Genomic DNA, 24,935 nt, shown 5'->3' on the forward strand with positions numbered 1-24,935 from the left:
CACCTAAAACGCCCCGCCATATCGCCATGTCGGAGGCCCCACCTGGCCGCTGCTGTCCAAGAGGCCTTCCCCAGAGAAACAGACCCCTCCTCCCTCCCCCACCTCTGGTTCCCATTATCCTCGCCCAGCACGACTCAGCCTGGCCACTGCAGGCTGCCCTGGGCTGTGAGCTCCCCAAGGCAGGGCCACTCCTGCCCCCTGTTCTCTCTCCTCATTCCCGGCCAGGGCCTCGTCTCAGCAGGCACCCGCCATCCGCTGGTGAAAATGAATTTATCCCAACCTCTTGCTTTCTTACTTTTTTTAATCCCCCAGATCGCAGAAGAAAAATTTAAATACAGGGGGACCACAGAGAAACAGAAAATTGACCCATGACGCCCCACTTGGAGATGGCAGAGGCATTTTGGGGTGGTTAGCCTGACAAAACGCTCTCCACACATTTATACTTTCCTTTACTCAACAGAGATGAGGCCCCAGGTGCGCAATCACGGCCCTCGGGGCGTACAGGTCATTGCTGCAAAGTCTGGCTGCAAGAAGTTCACAGACCCAGGGGGCGGTGGCCAAGGAGGGGCGCCAGGGTAATGGGGGGTCTTGAAACCACATCTCAGGAGGGGAAGCAAAGGAACAAACGCTGTTCAGTGCATAGGGGCAGGCTCAGGGGGCGCCCAGAGCTCTCTTCAGGCATCTGAAGGGCTGTCACAGGGAAGAGGGACAGACCTTGCTTTGTGGCCTCAAGATGTTGAACCAGGACCAACTAGTGCGAGTCACCACAGAGAGGAAGAGACGTGGTTCCATCCGCAGAGCCTAAGAGGGAAGTTCTGCTGAGAGGTAGTGAGACTGCCGGCAGGAGGGGGGTGTCAAGCAGACCAGAGACCCCCTGGGAATTCAAGGTTCAGGGAGAAGGGTTAGAGGGGATCTTGACAGGCTTTCTTAGGCCAAGATTTCACATGACCGCAGGGGAACCAGAGACAAATATGGGGGTGAGGGGCAGTTGGGCTGGGAATGAGCCCAGCCCCCAGCCCAGGCAAACCTGCCACTGGTACTGAGGTGCTCTCAGCATGGTCACAGCTTCTGCGTTTCCCCCAGAAGGCCAGAGATCTGAACGTTTCTATGAATCACTGCAATTTTTAAACAGGCCCAGTAAACGTTTCACTGTGTGCTGGAGACCCCAGTCTAACCAGCAATTCACAGGGCAGTGAGGCCATCACAGGACAGGTAGCCATTCCGGGGTCTGGAACAGCAGCCACCCCACAAGAACAGAATGGGTTAAGAAATGATTTGGCTCTCTGCTCCACTCCAGAGCTGCAGCTGGCCTCCTAGCTCTCCCCGCACCCCCACCCCCCAGGCTCTGTCAGCTGCCCAGGCCCCCGCCCAACCTGCCCGCCCCAGCCACCCAGCCTGGAACCCCAGGTCTGGGAACAGGACAGCTGTCCTGGAGCCGGCTGGCCACAGGCAGCCAGGGAGAGATTCTGTTCCCCACGCCCCACTGAGAGCCATTTGCTCACTGGGATGGATGCCATAGGGGGGCAGAGGAGCAGACCTCTGTCGGGCTCTCCTCTCCTACTTCCCCTGCAGCGCTAAGCCTAGAGAAGACCTCAGTGCCACAATAATTGAAACCGCGATAAGTGTCTCTGTTTACTGAGCATGTACTCCACGGGCTGGACTGGGCGTCCAACACACAGTGAGCTTATGAATCCTCATGCAACCCTGTGGGGGAGTTTTAACGCATCCTCACGTCGCAAGTGGGGAACCATATGCTCAGAGAGGTTACGACACCCACAGTCACACAGCCAACAAGTGGCAGACCTAGGATTCAAACCCAGACCTGTCCAACTCTAAAACCTCACACCAAACCACTGGGCCAGAGGCTCCCATTTCCCAGGCATCCGCATGCCCTCTCCACCTGACCCTGTTCTACGGCTCCAGGTACGTGGTACCTGACTGGCTATGAGAGGGGAGAGAGGGCAGCACCATGTTACTGGTATACACTGGGTCATACTAGGCTAGCAGATGTCGAGCCCTTTCTCTTGGTTCCCCCACCTGTCCTAGAGGGATTTCCACACCAGATGAGTAACGTCTCGTAAGAAACTGGGGAGCCTAGGGTTGAGGACGGCGGCAGCGGGAGGAAACAGGCCTCGATGGCCCCGGGGTCACCTCAGGCTTGTCCTACCGTCACTCCTGGAATCAAGCGCCCCAGACCATTCTGATGTCTCCCCAGCCAAAGCCCTGGGATTCAGTGCAACACTTTTTATCCAAAGCAATAATACCTGGGAAACCTCAAGTCGGACGTGCTGACTATGGTTTTTTCCAAAACACATTAAAATAATCACCTAGGTATTCAAACCTAAAACTTCCCTGTGAGGATGGCCATGACCCTGCGGCAGGGCCAGGGGGTGGGGGTCAGGCTCCCGGAAGCCAGCCAGGTTGACTCCGGATCTGACGCTGGCTCCACGGACGTGTGCCGTTTATAAAATTCATCGAGCTGAACACTATGCCTGGTATGCAAAACTTTCAGCAATAAAAAGTTAACTTAAAAACACTGAAGCGAAATGACCCGATTTGGAGTCACTTCTAATTGGAATCACTTCTAACTGCTGGGAAAGCGAGAAGTGCGGGAAATGTACAGTGTTGCTTCCATCTGTACAGGGGAGGGGAGAGAAATATATAGATTGTTCCTATGTGTGCACATACAAGAATTTCTCTGGAACTACACACAGGGAACTAGTAACACCAGTAGCCTCCAGGGAAGGGAAGTGGGTGGCTGGGGGCGTTTTTAATTTCGTGCCTTGTGCATTCATTAGCAATTAATTTTTTTTAAGTTTATATGTGTTCTACTTAAAATCCCGTGCCACACCACCAGGAGTACCCACGCTGCACTTGGGAAGCAGCACTGTGCCATGCCCCTGTCCCCTCCCCACGTTTGGCCCTGCTGGGCTGTGGGACTTCGGGGATGCCCCTGGCTTCCTGGACTCCCGTGACCCCGTGTCCACAAGGGAGATGCCACCCAGAGCTCCCCAACACCTCCCCCATCCTGGTGCCCTAGAGGTCATGGCATGGTGAACCCATACCCGCAGCCCAAAGCCAGCACGGGCAATGGTCCAGTTCACCCCAGTCCACCCTGCAGGCTGCCCCCGGGCGGCTGGAGCCCTCCAAGATGGCAGAACATCCTACCAAGGCAGCATGACAGTCAGGCAGGGATATTGCCCGCCAGGTACCCACTGGCCCAGCCTCTGCTCTCAGCACCCCACGGAACCATCTCTCACCTACTTGGACCTCAACGGACTGTCAGTCAAAATGCTCTGCCCTTTCCTGTGCCATGGCCAAGTGAGATGCTGAGCTCTTCCCGGAGACTGACCCTTGAGCAGAGCAACACGGGGGACAGAGGAGGCGGGGGCTCTTCCCCCAGTGGAAGTTTCCAGAAAAGAATGGCCATTTCACCTTGCTCCATGTTCTCCAAAGCTACTCTGGATCCTCTTTCTCCTTTTCATTCTATCAGCTCCCCCTGAGCCTCCCATCAAATTCCCTTTTGGCCTGAGTTGTCCAGTTCATTTCCATTATGCGCAACCACTGAGACCTGATGGGCAGGAAAGCAGCACAGTAGCTGAGGCCATCAGGCTGGACCCACCATGGTCTCCGACCCAGAAACCCATTGGGAAAGGCCAAGAGTTCTCCAGGCAGGAGCCAGGGTGCACACGGGCCCTCCTCGCATAAACACCTTGGAAAGTCGGGGAGGTCTCGCTTGGGCTTCCTCAGAAGCCAAGGAAAGAAAAGGACCGCCTCCTTGCTAAGGACACCAGCAGGATGAGCTGAGAGCCCACGTCTTCCCCTGGGAAACCCCAGAGGACTCAGGAAGCATGAGGAGGGGCCAGCCTTAGGCTGGAGGCTGCCAGGGGCCGAGAGCTGCGTCATGGTCGCCGTCCGGCCCTCAGCAGCTGCAGGACCTCAGATCCTGTACCACAACCTTTTCAGGCACCACCTGTAAAATGGACGTGATTGATCTGCCTTCTCAGGGGCTGCGAGGGGAATAAATGAAGTTCCCAGCACATTGTGACCCCTGAAAAGTTATACCAACAAGGGTGCAGGGTCTGGAGGACAACCTGGAACAGAGGTGTGATTCTTTCTCGGGTGGACACCCTGCAGCTCAGACAGGAGACATGCTTGGTTCTCAGAACTCCCACGACCACTCCCAAACTTCCAAGTTCCTGCCGAAGAACCACATGAACGGGCTTGGCTATACAATTCAATCCAGAGAGTTTTGCAAACTAGTATTTTACACACACACACACACACACACACACACACACCCCTCACCGCTTGAGAAACCTCTTTCTCCATCGCATTTGAACCCAGGAGCATGGCCCAAGACTGGGCTCTGGGGAGAGAAGCCTAGTGAGTGAGCAGGTGGCCAGGAGGAGGCCAGACGTCCTAGGGCATGTGGATGGCCAGAGAGGGCTGGGGCAAGAGGGGGCGGGTCTGTGATGAAGCAGCCACAGAGCACAGGCCAGGCCTCTCTTCTAAGGTGCTCTGTCCTGCATACGGACATCAGAACAACCCCTCCCAAGCTGCCCCAGGTGGAGCAGCATGCTATCAGGACCTCAGGGTCTGGAATGAAACAAACCCAGGCCCACAATGATGCAACCTTTGGCAAGTTAGTCAACCTTTCTGAACCTCAGTTTCCTGATCTGCAAAATGGGGGGAAGAGCACCTACTTTCGTGGGAGAATAATGCTGCTAAGTAAATGGCCGCTAAGGCCATTATCATTATTAATAAAAGTTTTATTACCCCTGCCCTGCCCTGCCTCCACCAACCACTCTCCTGGGGAAAAAATAGGAAGCCCCTTGGGCAGCAGCGGGACAAAGACAGATGGTACAGGATCCGAACAGGAAGTGATCTCAGAGTTTCCCAACCCTGTGTTGAGCAGTGGGGCTCCCCTACCTTTCCAGGAAGACTCTAATGTACAATCTGAATTCACAAGAGATAAAGAGAGGCAGCGGGGCCCAACGCCCCACCTTTCAGCCTTCTGGATGGCTCATCTAGACATACTGGGAAACCGCCGATCCAGTCTAATGTTCTACTGGACCGATGAGGAATCTGAAGCACAGAGAGGTGGTGTGACTGGAACAAAGTCACACAGCAAGCAGGAGGCAGGTCTGGACCAGAAGCTGTCATTTAACCCTTAGGATTCTGGCAATGCTGGAGGCCTCCAGGGCCAGACAGCTGACCTAAAAGGGGGAGGAGGGCTCGCTGTGAACCCACAGGGGAACTGTAGCCATCTACAGCACCCATGCCCTCGTGGAAATGGGCAGTGCCAGGCCAATCCTCGCTCTGCAGGAACTAGGGCTAGTGCTGGCAGAGCTTCTGATGACTCTGAGGGAAAGCTAGAAATCTGGGTTTTGGTACAAACTTTCCTGAATTTTAAGTGTTAGTTCTAATTCCAAACAAATTTTAATCCTGAGCAGGCAACAAAACAAAATATTCTCATGCTGGATACAGTCCTCGGATAACCAATTTGCAGCCCCCATTCCAGCGTGTCAGGGTAGGTCCTGAGTATGTTCTCTGGCATTAAGTCAAAATAACAGGAGGGGTGCTGGGAAGGTACTGCCCCCACGGATCAGTGTCTTACCCAGGTGGCTAAACGTCTACCATCAGCTATTCGTTCCTTTGAGTCAAACAGTGCTTTCCGAGGACATTGTTTTAAAAAGAAGACTCCAAACAATTTATTGTAAATGTCTTTGTCTAGAAAAGAGACCTGGGCAACATTTCAGTCCTAGACAAACAAATTAATAACAATAACAATAACCACAATAAGAATAACAATAACTGACCTCTACTGACCAATGACTATGCTCGAGCCACCACCCCCCAAGTACTGGGGGACACAATTGACTGCAAAGGTTTCTGAGAAGAAATGCAATGTCTAATTTAGATAAGAAGCTGCTAATATCCCCCCAAAATATTGCCCCCCAGCTGAGATCAGACATTTGGTGTCTTTCCAACAGAAAAGCATCCACCACATTTGCGATCTCAACATAAGTCTGGCGTCTTCCAGGGACAAAACTTTCGGCTGCCAAAGAGCTGGGGCTGAGGCTCTGGACACCTGACCAATAGGTGCATGGAGTCCTGGGAGTGGGCAGAGCCAGGGGAGGGTGCAGGGAGGCGGGGGAAAGTTTATCTCAACACTTTTCCCTAAAATGCTGATCTTAGGTCTAGACAACAGAAAAGAAGCTGCTAAAATTACTATGAAGTCTTTCCCCAAAAGGCATTTGGTTGCGTCTGCTCTTAAAATGCACTTGCAGAAGTCCACTCTCTTGGTCCATCCAGGTCTTCCAGATGAAAGCTGGAAGGAGCCTTCAAGATTACAAACTCAACAAGGAGAAACGGAGGCCTGGAGAGGATTTCCCAAGAGGCAAAGCAGGAGCTGGAAAAAGGGACCTGACCCCTCACTCAGGGTTTAGACCTCAGAGCCACAGGGCCTGTCATGTGCCTTATCCTGACTGAGAAGAGCTGGTGGAGGCATGCTCAGTGGGGCTTTCTCACGCTGAACTGTAATCCTGGAGGTAGGCGGCGTGGAGAAAGGATAGAGAACAAGAGAAAATAAATAAAAAATGAGACCACCAGGCCACCCCTTATCCCAGTGGTTTTTCTCTGTACACATGTGCTCTGTACATGAGCTTTAATCCATCTGTCATTTGACTCTATCAGATAAGAAAGTAGCAAAGTATGGTTATCTCCATGCTATCAAGGCTCAGAGAGGTTAAGTCACTAGTCCAGCATCACACAGCCGGCAGTTCGCGTCTTCTGTGCCAACCTCTCTAAACCTCAGTTGCCTGTGCTCCAATACACAGGCCTTTCCAGAGTTCACCAAACGGGCCAAACCCTTCTGGGCGTGGTGAGCTGTGCACCACCACCACCCACACCCTCCCCCACGCAGGCCCACTATCTTCACCAAGTTACCCACAGTTCAGTCTTGGCTCTACCACCCCTTTTCCTGGGAAGCCTTCTGTTAATTCGAGATCCCGCTGCCCTACTCCTAGAAGCACCACAGCCACCACCCAGTGAGTCACGTGATCGCATCACACCCACGACCTACCTTTCCCCTGCAGCAAGGCTGCATGAAAGTCCCCTGGAGGCACTAGAGTGGGCTCCACTCACAGAGACTTCCAGTTCAGCAGGTGTGGGATGGAACCCGGGAAGCTACATTACTAACAAGTTCCCAGGGGGTGCCGGTGTGGCTCCTGTGCTGTCCAGTCCACGAATCACAGCCTCCTGTGGCTATTTCAATTAAAATTATTTAAAATGAGATAAAATGTAAACTGGTATAATAGCTCCTCAGTCACACCAGCCACATTTCAAGTGCTCCACAGCCACATGTGCCTAGTGGCTACTGGGCAGCTCAGATACACTACACGCCCTTCATCGCCAAGAGCTCTACTGCGCAGGCTGGTCTACACTCCGGAGGGCGCACCTTGTTGTTGGTAATCATAGGCTCATCTGTGCATTTCCATAAGACTGGCATCTCTCCGTGAGACTGTACACTCCATGAGGACAGGTCCTAACATTGTGCCCAGCTCATAGTAAGCCCTCAAAAACTATATGCTGGGTGGAGGTGGAGAGGGATAGATGGATGGATGGATGATGGGTGGATGGATAGGTGGATGGATGGATGATGGATGGATGGATAGGTGGATGGATGGATGATGGGTGGATGGACGATGGGTGGATGGATGGATGGATGGATGGATGGATGGATGGATGGATGATGCGTGGATGGATGAATGGATGGATGGATAAGTGGGATGGATAGATGAACGGACAGAACGATGGATGGATGGATGGATGGATGGATGGATGGATGGATGGATGATGGATGGATGGGTGGATGGATGATGGGTGGATGGATGGATGGATGGATGATGGGTGGATGGATGCATGGATGGATGATGGGTGGATGGATGGATGGATGGATGGATAAGTGGGATGGATAGATGGACGGACAGAACGATGGATGGATGGATGGATGGATGGATGGATGGATGGATGGATGGATGGATGATGGATGGATAAATGGATGGATAGATACCTGGGATAGATAGATAAATGGATGGATTGATGGATGGATGGACGGACGGAACGATGGATGGATGGATGGATGGATGGATGGATGGATGGATGGATGGATGGATGGATGGATGATGGGTGGATGGATGGATGGGTGGACGGATAAATGGATGCATGGATGGATAAATGAATGGATGGATAAATGGGATGGATGAATGTATTGATGGATGGAACTCTGGAAGGGGCAGGGACTCCCAGTGGCCAAACCCCACTCTGGGAGGGGGGCAGACCTCCATCAGCTGATGGAAAGGTGAAGTTTTACACTTCACCTACCCTGATTGTCCTGTTAGACCTCAATCTCACAGTGCCTGTCCCTAAACACGAGCAACAGAGGACTGTCTCCGGGTGGCGGATAACCATGCCTGGCCTGAGAACAAGCTGCATTGCAAAAGGAAGTCAATTCTCAAATGCCTTTACTATTTTCAGTTCTTGGATACCTAGCAAACAAGAGCTGATGATCTGCCTTCAATAGCTCTGGTTTTGAGTGTCTTAAAGACATTTCTTTCCAACTAAGTAACCCAAATAAATTTAGTGACTTTTTTTTATAAGGAGAAATAATTAAAGAACAGATGGTGTTGCTTACTTTGAAATTTTTGCTCTAAAATAGCTTTTGCGTGCACCTTGCTTGGAGTTCAACCCCCCCCTCATCCGTGTGTCAGGAAAGGAGACCAGCTCACTAATTATCTGGCTGTCTTTTCTCTACAAGATCCCAATTTAAGAATCTCGTTTCATTCTAAGAAAATTAATTCAAAACGCCAAATAATTTTAAAATGTATTAAGAGTCCCCTTAGACTAGAAAGCATAAAGGAGCTTTCATTTGTCTGCTAGAAATCACCTTGTGTAGTCAGATTGAAGTTTAGCTCTTAAGACTTGATCCCCAAAATTGAGCTCTTGGCAAAGCTATTGGTTCCATATGTCCACAAAATGTTTCATTTAAAATATATGTGCTTTTAAATTGGTCTCTGACCGTTTCTATGCCACAGTCTCTAACCGTTCCACGCCTTTTCCCAACCCTTGGAGCCTTGTTCTCCTCGGAAGCTAGACTCTTTTATTTGCATTGGAGGTAACCTATTTCCAGCACGCCAAAACCTGTTCACTTTCAAAGCCACTTTTGCAGATTTTATAGCCTGAAATGGAATAAAATTTAAATTGAATAAAATTTGAGACCTGAACCCCCCCAAAAAAAAGAAAAATGAACAGGTTTAAAAGCCAGCTACCCAGACGTTGAGGAAAATATTCTGAGAAAGCCCCACAGGGCGGAGAGGGAGAAAAACAGACCATGGTTAGCCTGCCAAATGTCATTTGGGGCTGGTTTTAGAGGAGAAGCAGAGCTGGGGATGCAATGCAATTATTTAAATCCAGAAAGAAAAATGTTTGCTTCGAAATCTGGCAGCAGCTGATTGCCTCTGATTCTTGTTTCAAATTCATTCCATGCATGGGGTGGGGGAAGCTTCCAGCCCAGAACTGGACATAGGACAAGGGTGTCAGCACCTGGCCTTGGGGTGCAGCTTGCAAGGTGACAGGTCCTGGATTTTGTTGGGGATTTTTATTGGATAAGCTGAGAGTTTCATCCTAAAGCATTGTGAGGAAGCGAACCAAGCACAGTGTTCTTTAAACCACAGGTTGTAACAGAGGGGTTCTCTCTCTTCCTTTGTTTCTCTCTGGTTCTGTCTTTGTCCCTGGCTGGCAGCCCCCCTGCCCCTGCTGCTCTCTCTTTCCCTCTCTCTGCTTCCCGGTGTGGGAAGACCTCGTCTGGCTGTCACTCAGGCTCCTTTGTGGCCTCCCCCGGCCGCAGGGTATCACAGCCCCCACAGCCTCGGGCCCTCTGCAGCCTTGGAAGCTGCCTCAAAGGCCAGCTGTGAGGTCTGCTTTGACACCAACAAAAGGGCCTCTGGAGGACGCCCCAAGTGCCCTGGGATGGTTTCTCCCTCCCCGAGAGATGGTTCCATGGAGAAAATCAAACATCCCTGTCCTACTGGGGGTAGAGCTGGGAAAGCGGAAAGAAGAGCAAAGAGGGCCCCAGCAGTCCCTGACTGGCTCACTGGGGAATCACTTCCAACGAGGGCATGAGCAGAAACTCTGGGGTCCTGGCAGGGGGCGGGGACCGATCCACGAAACTGTGGGCACATTGGAGCTAAAAGGTCACTTGTTTGCATGAGTCACCCCTGCAGGAATTTTTGAAGACACATTACTGTAGGCCGAGGAGATGCTGCTCCCTCTTCAGCCCTCCTGCAAGTGCATGTCCCATTGCAAGGCCGCCAGCTGGGCCAGAAGGGACGAGACCACACTGAGGGTGCGAGCTGAGCTCTTCCAGCACTTCCATCGCCCTGCCTCCCCCACTGCCATCGCTCTGCCCAATGCCGCTGGCTCTCCCTTCTTCTCATCCGTCCACATATTTCTCCATATATAGAGTCAGATCCCTCCTTCTCCAGGAAGTGTTCTTGGGACAATAATAATAACAGGATTGCTAACTGCAGGCTACTGTGCATGTTCAGTCTCACCTTCCAAGATGCTACTGCTAACCCCATTGAACAGATGAGAAAACTGAGACTCAGATTGGTTCAATGACTTGTCCAGCTAGTGATCTGCAGAGCCAAAATTTAACCGCGTCTCCAAATATGTGAATGGATCTTTAACCCCTCTTGGTGATAGATACGGTGGCCCTTCTGCCAACACGACCTTGCCCTGGGGTGTGGCCCAGAAGTCAGGTTAGGCGGCACTGAGTCATCCCCACTCTCCCATCAGACCACCCTGGTGACTAATGACTCTGGGCAAAGCACAGAGGCCTATGACGGGACCAGGCCTGCGATCGACCTTGAACTTAAGAGGCTCCAAGCTCTGACTAGCGTCGCTAATGGGCCTGCAGAAACCTGAGCCGGCCCTTGGATGGAAGCTCGGGGCATTATGGCTGGCTGGCCTGCCGGCAGACTGGCATCAACACCTGAATAACAGCCTCACTTCTCCATTTCATGGGCCTCTGTTCAGCGCAACCTTTTCTCCTACGACAACAAAGCACTTCCCATTTATCAAGCGCTGACTAAGTGCCAGCGCTCTGCCAAGCACTTTACACACATTATCTTGTTTAATCTCCACTCCTGCGCAGAAAAACCGTGTTAATGCTGCATCCTGGGCAAGGAAACTGAGGCTCTGCAAGGACAAGGTCACACGGCAGGGAAGCTCCCAGCTCTTACATTCTTCTCCACAGTCCTGGGCTGCCTTCGGAGGGAGATTCTGGTCGAGATTATGAGGGATTTGTTATCTTCTTCTTTTCATTTTAATACATTTCAAAACACTGCAACATTCCCAAGGAAAGAAGAAGTTGCAACTCGATAGAAAAAAAGAGCAGGAGGAAACAAAAAGAAAGTTAGGGTAGTGTCACTAGCCCGGTGTGTGCAGGGAAACCACACATACACACAACAGCCTTCATCTGCTGTTTCTTTGGGGCTTTGTGATTGTCAAAAATGAAAAATGCCAAAGGCACATTTTTCTTATCCAGCGCTGGATCATCAGTTTCAAATTGGGCAAAAGGCCCCAGACACAAAGTCTCCCCTATCTTGCTTCCAAGCTCCCCAAGGGGCTCTGAGCCCAAAATGAGGCACCGTAATCGGTCGGACACAGGCTCCTTCACCTGATCCCTCAGGGTCCTGCAGGCAGAGATTCGAGCTCCTTTTCCCAGGGGAGGACCCTAAGCCTTACTAGGGGAGAGGCCACTCCCACTGTCACTCTGCCTACAAGTGGCCGATCCAGGTTTCCAAGCCAGGTGAGCTGCTTCCGAAGCACACCCAGCTGCTTCCAAGGGCCAGCCACTCCCATCCTAAAGGTCAGGGGGGCACCTGCAGCAACGCCCGTGTGGCACTTGAGTGATGGGAGAGCAGCTGTCCAGTCCTCAGCCCTGGTCGGATTTCTAGGAGACGGAAGCCCTGGGCCAGAGCAGCAGGCAAACCCAGGCAGGCCACTGCCCCTCTCCAAGCCCTTCTAGCCCTCAGAGCTCATGGCTTCCCCCAGGACTGGAGCTTTTCTGGGTCTCCCGCACAGAAGGAAACCTGACCCCTTGCTTTCTCTTCCTGGACCCCACCTTTCCGGCAGGCTGCAGCTGCCTGGAAAAGGACACCCTTCTAGGGTGTCCTGCAGCAGAGCTTCTGAGACTCTGCCAGGCTGGCACCCTCACCCACCGGCAGCTGCCCTCCTCCCGGACGGGAAAGAAGCTCGTGGGCGGGTTTTTAAGGCTTGAAATAAAGTTTAAATATTACGTGGAAATTACAAAACAAATCAAATCACTGTTAAGTGGATGTCAGGGGCTTCCTCTAGACAATACGTTTAATGAAGATTATTGTCCTCCTGGCTATAGTTTTAGATTTGCATTTTATTATCAGAGAACCACTTATGCATTACTCCAGGATTTTCATTAGGTAAATAAATTTTTATGTGGATTTCATTATATTCCCTTGGCTGAAATCCTGATCACTTAACAGCAAGAATGCAGCCCCGACATCCTGTGTGTCAATCAGGATGTAACTGTTTCCTCTGGTTGTTCAAAAGTACTTTTTAAAAAAATCTGGTGTTGATGGTAAAAGGAAGAGGGACAGGGTCAAAACTCAGGGTAGATTTCTGGGTCCAGTTCTTTTACTGAAACATGCACACACAACCTAAAATGAAATTTTCTATTGAAAAAGATATATGTAAATACACACACGTGCACACACGCGCACACACAGTATACATGTATATTTAAATGTTATGTCTTCTCCACCCAGCTTTGGCCACCCCAACATAAACTCATGCAACAGCACCAAAACTAACAAGACTGAAGTCCTGGAGAAATAAAGTTGAAAGAAACAAATTGGGAAGAAGCAGGAAGGAAGATGGTGGGGGTAGACATTCCTGGAACCACAGCCATCAGCAGGAGAAAAAAAAAAATCTTTTCTAAGAAGTCTAACATAAAGCAATTAAGCTAATTGGAATCTAGATTGTACTGGGTGCCTCCGGAAACTTGAGACCAGGGGAATCTCCTTGCAGGAAAAATCACACTTTGACATGAATGAATGAGGGAGTGAATGAATGAAGCAACCGAAAACAGACCCTAATATCCAGGGCTAATCCATCCAGCCCTATAAGACGTAGGCAGTTCCAAGTGTCCCTTTTCTAAGGCCCAACAAGGGTTTGGAAGAATTTGCTAATAATAAAAATGCCTGCTTACTGAAAAGGGCTGCCACATGCCGGGGACTTAGCTGACCAGGACGCCTTGTGGCCATCCAGCCCAGAGGACCAAGACCACCTCCCAAGAGCCTTTCCTGACAGCACATCAGAGAGGCACACATCTCAGCCGCCAGCTGCAGAGGTTACACGCAAGCACTGAGGGACGGAGAAGGAGTCAGGTTCATGGGCATGAGGATTCACCGAATGCCCTCACGCGGGTTTTCATGAGCATGGCTTCATGGCATCTTAAACCTAAACTCCTGCCCAGAATCGAGATTCAAATGCCGAGGTCCCACTGTCAGCTCTGTCCCTGAGTATCTGTGTGATTTGGGGGAAGCTGATTACCTGAATCTAGGTTTCCTGTCCATGATGACATTGGCACCAACGTCATACGACTATTGGGAGCGTAAAAGAGAACTGACACAGAACAGGAGAAAATATGTGCACATGGTATTTCCAGAATATACGGAGAACTCCTAAAACTCAACAACCAAAACAACAAACCACCCAATGCGAAAATGGGCAAAGGACGTGAAGAGCTACTTCTTCAAAGAGGACATACAAATGGCCGATAAGTACGTGAAAAGATGCTCCACGTCACCAATCATTAGGGAAATGCCCATCAAAACCACAAACAGATACCACCTTACATCCTGTAGGGTGAGAATTATTGAAAAAAACCAATCGAGCATAGCAAGTATCTGCGAGGGTGTGGAGAAATTGGAACCCTCGTGCACTCTTGGTGGGAACATACAATGGTGCGGCCACGACAGAAAACAGTATGGCAGCACCTCAAAAAATTCAAACTAGAACTACTATTTGATCCAGCAGTTCCACTTCTGCATATATATACTCAAAAAAATTGCAAGCAGGGTCCTAAAGAGATATTTGTGTACCCGTGTTCATAGCGGCGTTCTTCACAGGAGCCAAGAGATGGAAACACACACAAGTGTCCATCAATGAATGGAGGAACAACGTGGTGTATGCGTACAGCGGAATATTACTCAGCCTTAAAAACAAAATAAATTCAGTAACATGCTAGGACATGGATGAAACTTGAGGACATGATACTAAGTGAAATAAGCCAGTCACAAATGGACAAATACTGTGTGATTCCAGTCCTGTGAGAGATTTACAGTATCAAATCTGGAGAGACAGGAAGTAGAATGGTGGTTGCCAGGGGTTGGGGGGGTAGGGGGTGGGGACAGAGTTTGGCTTTCACAAGATGAGAAAAGCTGTGGAGACAGATGGTGGTGGCAATTGTACAACAATATAAGTGCACTTAATGCCACTGACCTGTATACTAAAAAATGGTTATGACAGTAAACTTTAACTTATGTGTACTTTACCACAGTAACAAAAAAGTGGAAAAATAAGAGAATTGACTGAAGACTACCTAGCGCCTCGGGGCATAGGAAGTTTTGCTGTTACCACAGAATGTTGTCTACACAAAACCACCAGCCCTCCAGGGGCACACTTTTCAACAGTTTTTTCAGTTGTCAACAACTTTCCAAAACTACCTGGACTCCAATTTCTAGTTTTTCAAGGGCACAACCAAACTTCCTTAACCTTCCACACCCACGTTAGTCACCTATGATACTCAAATAGGGGCTGGACTGAGCGTCTCTCTACGGGAAGGAAAGCGGACGAGATGATAAAATGAAGGCACCTGAAGAGAGGGTTCCCCAAATGTAACAGTGCGGTTCGGGGGCATTCTTATTCTCTCTAGTTTTGTCTATTATTCTCATCATCTGCAATGGAGCGCGTGTTGTAAAATGTTAACGCCTTTTTCATTCTGTAAAGGAAACAAAAAGTTAACTGCCAAGCAGCTCAGAAGCATCTTCTTGCATAGGATAAAAGTTGATTACGTTTCCCTCCCCTCCCATCAGCTATGGGACATCATCCCCACTTCTCCCCATCACCTGCTCCGCTCTAACAGGCAGGCAGTTTTCTGCTCAGGGCCTTTGCACGTGCTGTTCCCATCACGTCCTTCACATCTTCACTCCACGTCGCCTCCTCAGGGAGGCCTTGCCCGACCCAGTCTAAAACTGTACCTTCCCAGCACAGCTCCCCACATCTCCTCCTTCATTGTCTCTCAGCCCTGCTAAGACACAGGTCGCCCCCCCACCACCCCCAACAACCAGAACGTGGGTTCCAGCCATTTCATTCACTGTCACACTCAGAGCTCTTACTCTGGCACTTATCAGGTGCTCAGAAAGAATTGACTGGATGGATGGATGGATGGATGGATGGATGGATGGATGGATGGTGTGAAACAACTCTTACCCACTTGTTAAAGCAGCTCCAAGAATCTCTTCTGTCCACACACTCTTGGTAACCCAAGTACAAACTGCTGACCAGAAAGCGGCTGCCTCTTCTCTCATTCAGACTTTCCACTAATTCAGAGTGGCCTCCTGCCCACGGACATTAACAAGAGCACCAGGACATGGCCCACCTCCAGGGTCCTGACCCCACATTCCAAGTCTGGGGCATTTTTCTTGAGGAGCATTTATCACTCAATCAAGCCACCCACCCTGCCAACACTCTGGTGAATACCACTTACAAGGAGCTCGGCCATCACTGCTTAAAATCTCACTTGTCCTCAAATACCTCCTGTTTATCTTGGGAACAGTCTACATGAATAGTCCGTTTGTTGGAAGAACATAATATTTTCCTTGGCTTTTAGGCAACAGTCTGGCAAATGAGCTTCCCCATGTAACTTTCTGATGGCTTTATGTGAGCAGTTAATTAGAATTATACAGACATGTTTATAGAAGTTTCAATGAAGCATAGTTCGAGTTTGTGAAAATATATATAATTATTCACACCGACACTTCCCACTGAAAGAGAAAAGGAACATAAGCGAGGGCCCGAACAGCAGCAGCAGGAGCTAGGAAAGCCTCTGCCAGTTTCAATGGCTCCACTTTGGGGGCCGCGGGGAGACTGAGGCCTGGTGGGGAACCCACGGCCCCAACACCTAACACTTTGCTCATTAGGCTCATACTGCAGCCAACGCCTTCCCCAACGGTCCCAGGGGTGAGCGCCGGGAACCAGGCGAGGCCCGCATGGCCCATGAACACAAGCCACAGTCCCGCCTGTGCACAAAGCAAGGCCGTCATTTGTCATACAGCCAGCTACGGAGACGAGGTCTGCAGAGCCACGGACGTTCCTTCTCTATGCCGAGGTCTGCAGAGCAACGTTTTCTGGCAGCCGGAGGACCCAAATTAGGAAGAGCTTTGCGGCAAGCTCACCCAATCTGGTTCTGCTCACCTCCCGGCCCAATCCCCCCACTCCTTCTGGGACCCCACGCACCCTCCGCGCTGCCCAACCTGGCCTACGCCTGCCCTTTCCTCTCCTGCCCCTAACCCACGGTGACAATGTGGCAGCGTCCACCTCGTGTGGGCATGTCCCAGCGTCCACTGCACCTGCCCTTGTCAACAGTCCATCTGACTACTCTGGTCAAGGAATTCCTCAAAAGTATTCAGATCCATTGTCTTTGAACAAATCTCCACCTTCGTGTGTCTAGAATGACCAGTTGGCTCCCACGTCAGACTTACAATCTGACAGCAGCAAGACTGGGAGCTGAGCTGCCCTTCCAGGAGTGGGATGGGCTGACACCCCTGAGATGGGCAGACCCCACTGTGTCATGGGCGGATGGCATCCTCGGCAGTGAAAGTGACATGACCATGTGGGCAAGGGTCAGGTCCAGACGTCCGGGAGTGCATCCGTGCTGCCCACGGGCTTCAGCCACCAGGCCCAGCAGCCGGCGAGGCCGACCCACGGCTGCCATCCTTGGCCACCAGCCCCACAGGCGCCTAATCTCCAGACGCAGACTGTTGTGCAGAACTACGTAGCCCTTAGAGAAAACAGGTCCACGGGCTCATGGGGACAGCGCTCTTCCTTTTGCCTCTCCTCTTCCTCAAAGAGCAAGGAGCACAGAAGGGAACTGGGGTTCCAGGGATAGGCAGACAGAAGCAGAAGAGGCAGAGGAAGGAGACAAGGAGCTCAGGAACGGCCTGGCGACAGCAGGTCCTTCTAATACTAGTCAGTCTTCACTGAATGCCTACTCCATGTCACGTGCTTCCTGAATCCCTCCTCCTCCCGTCTGGCCTCTCTCCTGAAGCCCTAGGACAAGGGGTGGACAAGTCAAACCCAGTCTCTGTCCAGATAGAGCTGAGAGTCCAATGCAGAAGGAAGGCTGTAAACAAAGACACATAAATCAATTCCTACCGAGAATCACTACTGTAACAGAGAGAGAGAGAGGCTAACAGCAAGCAGCAGGCCCTCTTTGGGGGAAAGGTGGCCAGGAAAGGTGACACTGAACCTGAGTCCAAAAGGATGAGGAGTCAGCCAGGCAGCAAAGGGGGAAGAGAGACTGAGTCAGAGGGGAAAAGATGCAAAGGAACAGTGCAGTCCTGGAACAGGAGGTGACGAAAAAGTGAGACTAGAAAGTTAGGATGTGGGGGATAGCCAGAATGAGACAAGAAAAGTGTCCCAGAAGCCTGCACTGAAGACGTGCAAGCCCTGGCACAGGCCTTTTACAGTCTGCTTGTCCCCAGACAGCACTGGGTACCTCCCCAGCAGCATTTCCACCCATTTCTTTCTTGCTGACCCAACTCAAATGTTGTCCAGATATCCCCAGAGGCCACTACATCCAAGGGAGGCTGGGTTCTCTAGAGCCGCAGGACAATGCTCCGTATCCTGGGCCACGATTGGTCTAAATTGTGCAAGAGATGCAATTCTCATCAACAAGACACAAGGGAGGGACTGCAGGGCCATTTAGGACAAAAGACAGTCCTGTATCAGGGCGTTTCTCTCCCCTGGTCTTTAGACATTGATGTGTGGGGGTGTGATGGCCGGTATCACAACAGCCATTTTTTCACCATGACGAGACAAATCTGAGGGCAAGAGGCAATGCATTGAGCAACGCAGAGCAGAAAGACAGAAGACACCTGGGTCCCTGCAGACAGTGCTCACTGCCCCACTAAGAACTCTGCAGCCACATTCCCTCCAGGCTTCTCATCCTATGAGATAATACAACTCCCTATGCTCAAGCCGTTTTGAACTTGGATTATATACCTGGCAGCCCAAAGCACCCCAACTGATACACTCCCTTGTCAGCAGCCAGTTCTATCAACACTGAATGTCTGGCCTAACTGCTTTCTCTTCCTTCTTCTAGAAGAGACTTTGTGTTCCTCTATACCACTCCCTGCCAAGAGGAGCCCCAACAGGTCAGAGATGCAATCCTCTCCCAGGGGAATTTCACAAACTCAGGATCTAGGAGGGGCGGGGCGGGAGTCCTGTCCAGAGCTGTCAACCAACCAAAAGACAAACCATAAAGATTAGGGGAGGGACAGAAGGGGAGAAAAATTATGCTTAATGACACCATCACCACTCAAGTTAAGAAAGCTTCCGAGTGCCTGAGTCCCACATACCTGCTCTAATATGTAGAGGGTACAGGTCACAATAAAATAGCGCTTTGCTCGTTTTATCTTTTTCCATCTTTTTCCTCTAGAAGGTGGGGGCAGTTTCCCTAAGTCACAACGAGGAGGGTAGGCTCCAGAGCCAGGAGGCCTGAGTTCAATCCCGACTCCTCCATTCACCAGCTGCGTGACCGTGGCTTCAGAGCCTCAGTGTCCCTATCTACAAAATGGGCATAATGTAACTACCACTTAGAGCTGTTGTGAGGACTACATGAGACCACCACATAAAGGGCACAGAGCCCTGAGTGAGGCTTCCCACCAGGGCTGTCTACGACGAAGGCCTGGGGCACATGGGATCCACAGGACCTGCTTTCCTCAGGGATGCCCGAGACACGCAGGCCATGGCGCAGAGCCCTGCAGACGGAAGGCCTTGCCACAATTCATCAGTTTCACCCACTTGCGCTATTGCTTCTGACTTTTCCTCCTACAAAGCTGAGGCTCCAGAAAAGCAACCAAATACCAGAGGGCACTGGCTGCCGAAGCCAGGTGTCCGAGGGTGTGGGGCAGGCACCATTCCTTAGCGCCAAATCCAAGAGCAGTCAAACAACCAAAAGACAAACCATAAAGATTAGCGGAGGGAGAGAAGGGGAGAAAAAGGTATGCTTAATGACACCGTCCAGTAGTAAAGAGTTAAGGAAACTTGGGCCTGGATCCTTGCTCGACCTATTCCCTTACTGGGTAGGTACCATTCGGGGCCCACCCAACACAACTAAATTTAAAGTGTATTCCAATAAGCTAAAACGTTATTCCAGCCAAGCCTGCTGACCAAGCTGGGCGATGCCACTTGAGTCTACAAAACAGTCTGAGATCATGAAACGCCTGTCTTCTGGAGGCAGAGGGCTCTAAAGGGAGCCGCTAAGGAAGGGGCCAGAGGTGTTCTGAGCAGAACAAGCTCCTGAAAATAAGGGTGTGGTCTCCCCAAGAGCCTCTGTTCCTACATCTCCGCCCCAGCCAGGAGGGACATCAGGAAGCCTGGCACCCACAGCCCCTCAGGAAGAGCCAGCAGGCCCAGGGGAAGCTCCTCAAACAGGCATGGCCTGAGCTGACGTCTCATAACTGCTCAGACCAGGGCACCCAGAGGGCGTCAAGCCTGCAGGACACTGGGTGAATAGGCAACAATCAGGATCGCAGCTCCCCAGGGCTGGGTAGGCCTGTCATTCAGCGGCTTGTGCAGAGGGACCGTGACAAATACACCCCACCTGCAGAAGCAGCCTCCATCCCCCACCCCACCCCGCAGCAGGACTGTTGCCAGGCAGGATCAGAATCCTAGCAGTCCCAGATCTGCCCATTTGTTATGAAAGAGAAGAACTCTGAATGAATGTTTTCTGTGAAAGCTCCAGATTTTTAAATGTTGGTTTATTTCTTTTAAACACAGCACAACCCAACCAAAACACATCTGTGGGCAACGCTGAGCCTTGGGCCACCAGTTTGCAACCGTAATGGAACAGGCTGGAGGAGCAACAGAGAGAAGCACACGCGTCGGTCTGCAGGTTTCCTGCGCTCACCTCGCAGGGACCGGGCGACCCCTCCCGCCCCTGACCTCACATGGGACAACTGCAATGGGGTTCACATATGCAGGCGTGTTTATCTGCCTACACAAGCTCCCCTGTCAGGTAACACCCACGGCCCAGGAATGGAACCTGTCCACTGAGAAAAACCACCACACTTGGCTGTTCCCTGAGCCAGAGTTTTCTCCTGAACAGGACAGATTTCCACGAGGGAGGAAAGGCCTGCACATGCCCGCAGCTCCACACCGTATTGATACAGTTTCATAAACTGCAAGCGATTATTTTGTTTCATAAGAACAATCACTATGCAAATGAAATCTCCAGCTAATACAAACAGGGCTGTTAAATTCACTTGCCAAGGTTTAAAACAAGGAACGCGGCTGGGCCCTGACCAAGCGCTAAGAAAATGTTTAATCACAAGATACATTTGAGTGACGAAATTAGGCAAATAAGAAGAGATGTCCTGACTTTGCTCCCAAAGCCTAGCCCCCCTTTTATTCAGCAAGACAATGGTGACATGAAAAGGTTCCCAGAGGACAGACAGATGTCAAGACTCAAGGTGGAAAAGATAGAAAATGCAGACACTGGGGAAGCAAGGGTTCCCAAATTTGCACGGCCCCCTCAGGATCCACCGCCCTGTTTTTTACATTTGTTTTTGGCGGGGGTGTCAGAAGGGAGGAGGGGGAGACTGTGCAGGCGGATCTGGAGGGCTGGGCCAGTGGGCCTGCAGGGAGGCCCACGGAAATGCCTGCTGGCTCGAGGCCCCTACAGTTGGCAGTGCTGGAAGCCGGGACACATCCTGTGCCTGGAGGTGCTCACACGGGGCCAGGCCTGGACCCCAGGACCAGAACTCAGGATGGGGTGAGTGCCCAGCTGGGTACTTCCCACCGCCTTCTGCAGGGCAGGGGTAGGTTTGGGGACCCAGGCAACACCAGAGGAGGACACAGTGGTGGGACACAGTGGCGAGCATCAGATAGGACCCCAGGAAAGGATCTCAAGTCCTGAAGGGGCCGTGCGGTACCCCCAGAAGAGTTCACAGCCTCAGCATCAGGATGCACTCGAGAATGTAAGAGCAAAGCACAGCATCTCACCAAGCCAGCCCGTGTGCCCCCAAGAGAGGGACTGTCCCTTCGTGTGCCGTCAGATACCCGGACAATGCAATGGGATCATACGTGTAAGTGCTCGGTGAGTCCCTGGAACTCAGTAAGTGCTCAATAAAGGTCAGCTGGTCCAACCCCTCATTGCCCAGACAGGGCTGCTGGGTTTCCTCCGCTTACAGAGACTGACTGTAGGCACAGAACTTGCCCTGAGCTCTGGTCTCCCGAGCAGGGATTTAGGGGAAGAACGGTGGAGGCCTGGCCCTGCCCGAGGCCCCTCTGGGAAGAAGTGCCAGTACTCGCCAAGGAGGTGGTGGTAGGAGGGACCTCTGGAGCCACAGCTCCCTGGGGCTGGGGGAAATCGGAGCCTGGCCCTGGCAGGGCCTCCCAGGGGCCAGGACAGGGGCAGCTGTCCAGAACTGTCTGTCCATGGAGGGGGCAGGGAGGCTGCCACTCGGAGCACGCCGTGTGCCAATCCCTGGGGCCAGGCCGCTCAGCCTGCTGGCTCCATCCAGAGCCCGCCTCAAGGGATGCTGGGGGAGGCAGCCAGGATCAGAGCCGCCGGCTGTGCGCTCCCCTCCCCCAGCAACAGGGGACTAAAGTGGGTCAAGGAGGAAGGAGGGGGCCCAGGAGGACTGGGGGAGGGGCCCAAGGAGCTCAGAAGGCACCCAGAGGGAGGGGACCAGGGGAGGATGCCTGGAAAAGCAAAACCATGTGTGCAGTGAGCCTTCGGGGGCCAGGGCAGAGCAGTGCAGGACTTGGGGTTTCTCAAAATCACTTCAGAAGTAACTCCATGGGGGCCTTAACCTGGCTGCCCCCAGAAGGCTGGTCCTTCTCTTTCTCCCACCCCCTGAACTTGGGAGCCCCAGTTTCCCCGAACCCCTCAGCCTCTTGCAGAGCCTCACTCCCCTCCAAACCCCCCCAAGGGCTCTGTGAGGGGCCCTCTCAGTCAGCATCACCCTCTGGCTCAGACCTAGAGATGGGCCCCGCTTGGCCCAGCTGTCCAGCCAGGAGGTGCAGCCTGAGTGGGGTGGGGAGAGGCAATCTAGCTGACCCATCCTGGGCCCAGGCTCAGCACGACTGTGGTGGTGCCAGGCCAAGTCAGGCCCCAGTCACCAGGGAGAATGGTTAAAGTGGGCCCCACGTCCCCCCAGGGGTGTCCTTGGGGAGATGGGTATAAAACGAAAGGGAGGGAGGCAGGAAATGCCAAACAAGGCTGCTCCTTACCAGGAGGGGAAGCCAGGCCCCAACTGTTCAGGGCAGGGGCTGGCGGGCTACAGTTCCACCCAGGGAGCCAGGGGCTGGTGGTCAGCCCCCACCCCTGGCTGGCCCTGGCCCAATTATCAGCTCCTCTCCCAGCTCCCCCACCCTGCATGGCCCAAAAAAAAAGGAAAGAACCACCCAGGCAACTCGATATGGTCCAGAAACCTCCAGGGTCCCTGGGTTCCAGGAAGCCGCGCAGGAGGGGGTGGAGGGCAGGGAATGCAGAGGGTCGGTGCCCAGGGAGAGGGACTGCAGGGGGAGGAGAGGAGGAACTGCTCCCGGCCTCTCAGCCAGGACGGGCACGGGCACACGGAAGGGCAGGCAGGAAACTGGGCCCAGAAGGCCATGCGCCCTGGGGTTCAGGCTCAGGCTCCGGGAAAGCGCAGAGGGGAAGGATGCAGGCTCACAGGCCTTGGGCCCAAGGGGCGGTTTGTGTGGAGACAGACAGAGGCGCAGAGACAGGGCCCTTTAAATCTATGAGTCCCTCAGCATGGCCACCCACCCCCAACCACCACATCCAAGATTCGTGGGCTGAGCCAGCTGGACTCTTGGGGCCTGGGGGTGGGGGTAGGGGCACAGAAGGGAGGACTCCCTCCCTAAATACAGCAAGCCAGCATCTCCCACCTCCCACGGAGCAGCACTGAGGGCTGGCCTGGCTGGGCGTGCAGTTCCCAAGAAACCAGGAAGCAGGTACAGCCCTGTCCACCACCCACCCTAAATGTCCCAAGGATCTGGCGTCATCCTCCCACCCCCAACCTGTCTAAGCTGCTTCTCCAAGTGAACTTCAGGAGCAGGCCGAGGCAGGGAGGCGGGACCAGGGCGTGTGGACTTGGCCATCAGCTGGGTCCTCAGGGGGAACGAGATGTTACCAGCCTAGAGTTCATGGCTGTTTATGGGTCTGTCCTCGCCCAGCATGGCTCCTGGGGGAGGGGGCCGCTCTCACCAGGCGTGCAGAAGGTGGCCCTGGGCATGACTCGCTGCACGCACCCGCGTGTCAGGCAGCTCAGCTGTGACCTGTGGCCTTCGGCCTCAGGCTGACCCTCCAAGTTTCCTCACTTGCAAGATGGCAAACACCATGGTACCAAGCTCACAGGGCTGTTGAGGGGATTCATGAGAAAATGTGTATAAAGCACTCAGCATGCACTGGGCACACAGTCAGCCTCCATAAATATTATCAATGAACAAATGCCCTGTGGCCCAGGCCCAACCTGTGTCCACGGACACGAGCAGATGTGGAACCCTCCTCCCAGAAAGAAGGCAGGGAGTGGACAGGCCCAGGCTCAGCCCACACATCCAAGTCGGGAACCCACCTGAGACTCAGAACCCATGACAGACCTTGCATACCCCAGGCAAGCGTGGGCAGTGGGTACTGTGAGCCAGGGAAGACAGGAATTTCAGAATAAAGCCCGTCAGATACCCAGTTCAGACTGAAATGCGGACACAGCGGGCACACGGGGACAGCCGCTCTCTGACTGGCCTGGCTGGAGGTCGCGGGGATGGTGGCAGCTCAGGGACTTTGGTCACAATGACAGAGCACCAGAAGCTCCCCTCCACCTCCAACCCTAACGGTGCACATAGGTCAGGACCCCTATTTATGGGACGTGGGGGCCCTGGGAATGAGCAGCCTGAGTGCCGGCTGGCCCCTCTGCTGCATGTGTGCTGTGTGAGTGGGGCAGGGCAATGGGCTCCCCTAGAACTCCCTTTCTCATCTGGCAGTGAGGAGGGACCCCTGACACCTATTGCCCAGCCCGTCAGAACCTCTGGAAGCACGCCGGGCACAGAGGTTGTGCAAATCTCTGGGGTCATCCAAGGCCCATCCCCAACAACCTTTTCCACTGTCTTCGGGGCTCCAGCCCTTCCAGAAGAGCCTGGCGCGCTTGTCCCTGCCCTTCCAGACACAGACACTCCACATTCCCCCAGATTCTGTGTCATCAGGTCCTCGCGGGCAGGGACCATGGCCTTTCCTTCGCCCTTCTCCCCACGCAGGGCGGGGCCCAGGGCAGGGGGAGGCAGCCCTGGCAATGAGTTCAGCACCGAAGGGAGACCATCACCTCCCTCTGCAGTTCCCTCATCCAGCCAGGCCAGCTGACACGTTGCCTCCTCCGAAATGCCTTCCCAGGACAATGCTGTCCGAGGCTGATGAGCCAGAGCAGTGTCTCCATGAAGAACGACTTTTGGTGTAACTGTTTACACTTTCTTGTCAGTCTTGCTACCCTGCCCCCAACTAAATTGTGGGCTCCCCGCAGGTGGGGACCCGGCCCTCTTCACTCATC

The 24,935-nt window shown here is 52.7% G+C and overlaps 1 protein-coding gene across 2 annotated transcripts in view; it reads right to left on the reverse strand.

The window, feature by feature from the left end:
* Positions 1 to 24,935, reverse strand: part of ZNF423 (zinc finger protein 423) — a 300,257-nt gene that overhangs the window by 259,383 nt on the left and 15,939 nt on the right. The window contains exon 1 of one of the 2 annotated variants that reach the window (XM_081032157.1): positions 14,981 to 15,019. The exons of the other annotated variant lie outside the window; for it this stretch is intronic. The gene's annotated coding sequence lies outside the window, so the exon portion shown is untranslated. Of the gene's footprint in view, positions 1 to 14,980; positions 15,020 to 24,935 lie in introns of those variants that run through there. 2 annotated transcript variants of the gene reach the window in all.

The sequence above is a fragment of the Rhinolophus hipposideros genome (genome assembly GCF_964194185.1).
Source record: "Rhinolophus hipposideros genome assembly, chromosome: 21".
In the NCBI taxonomy this organism is placed as follows: Eukaryota; Metazoa; Chordata; class Mammalia; order Chiroptera; family Rhinolophidae; genus Rhinolophus; species Rhinolophus hipposideros.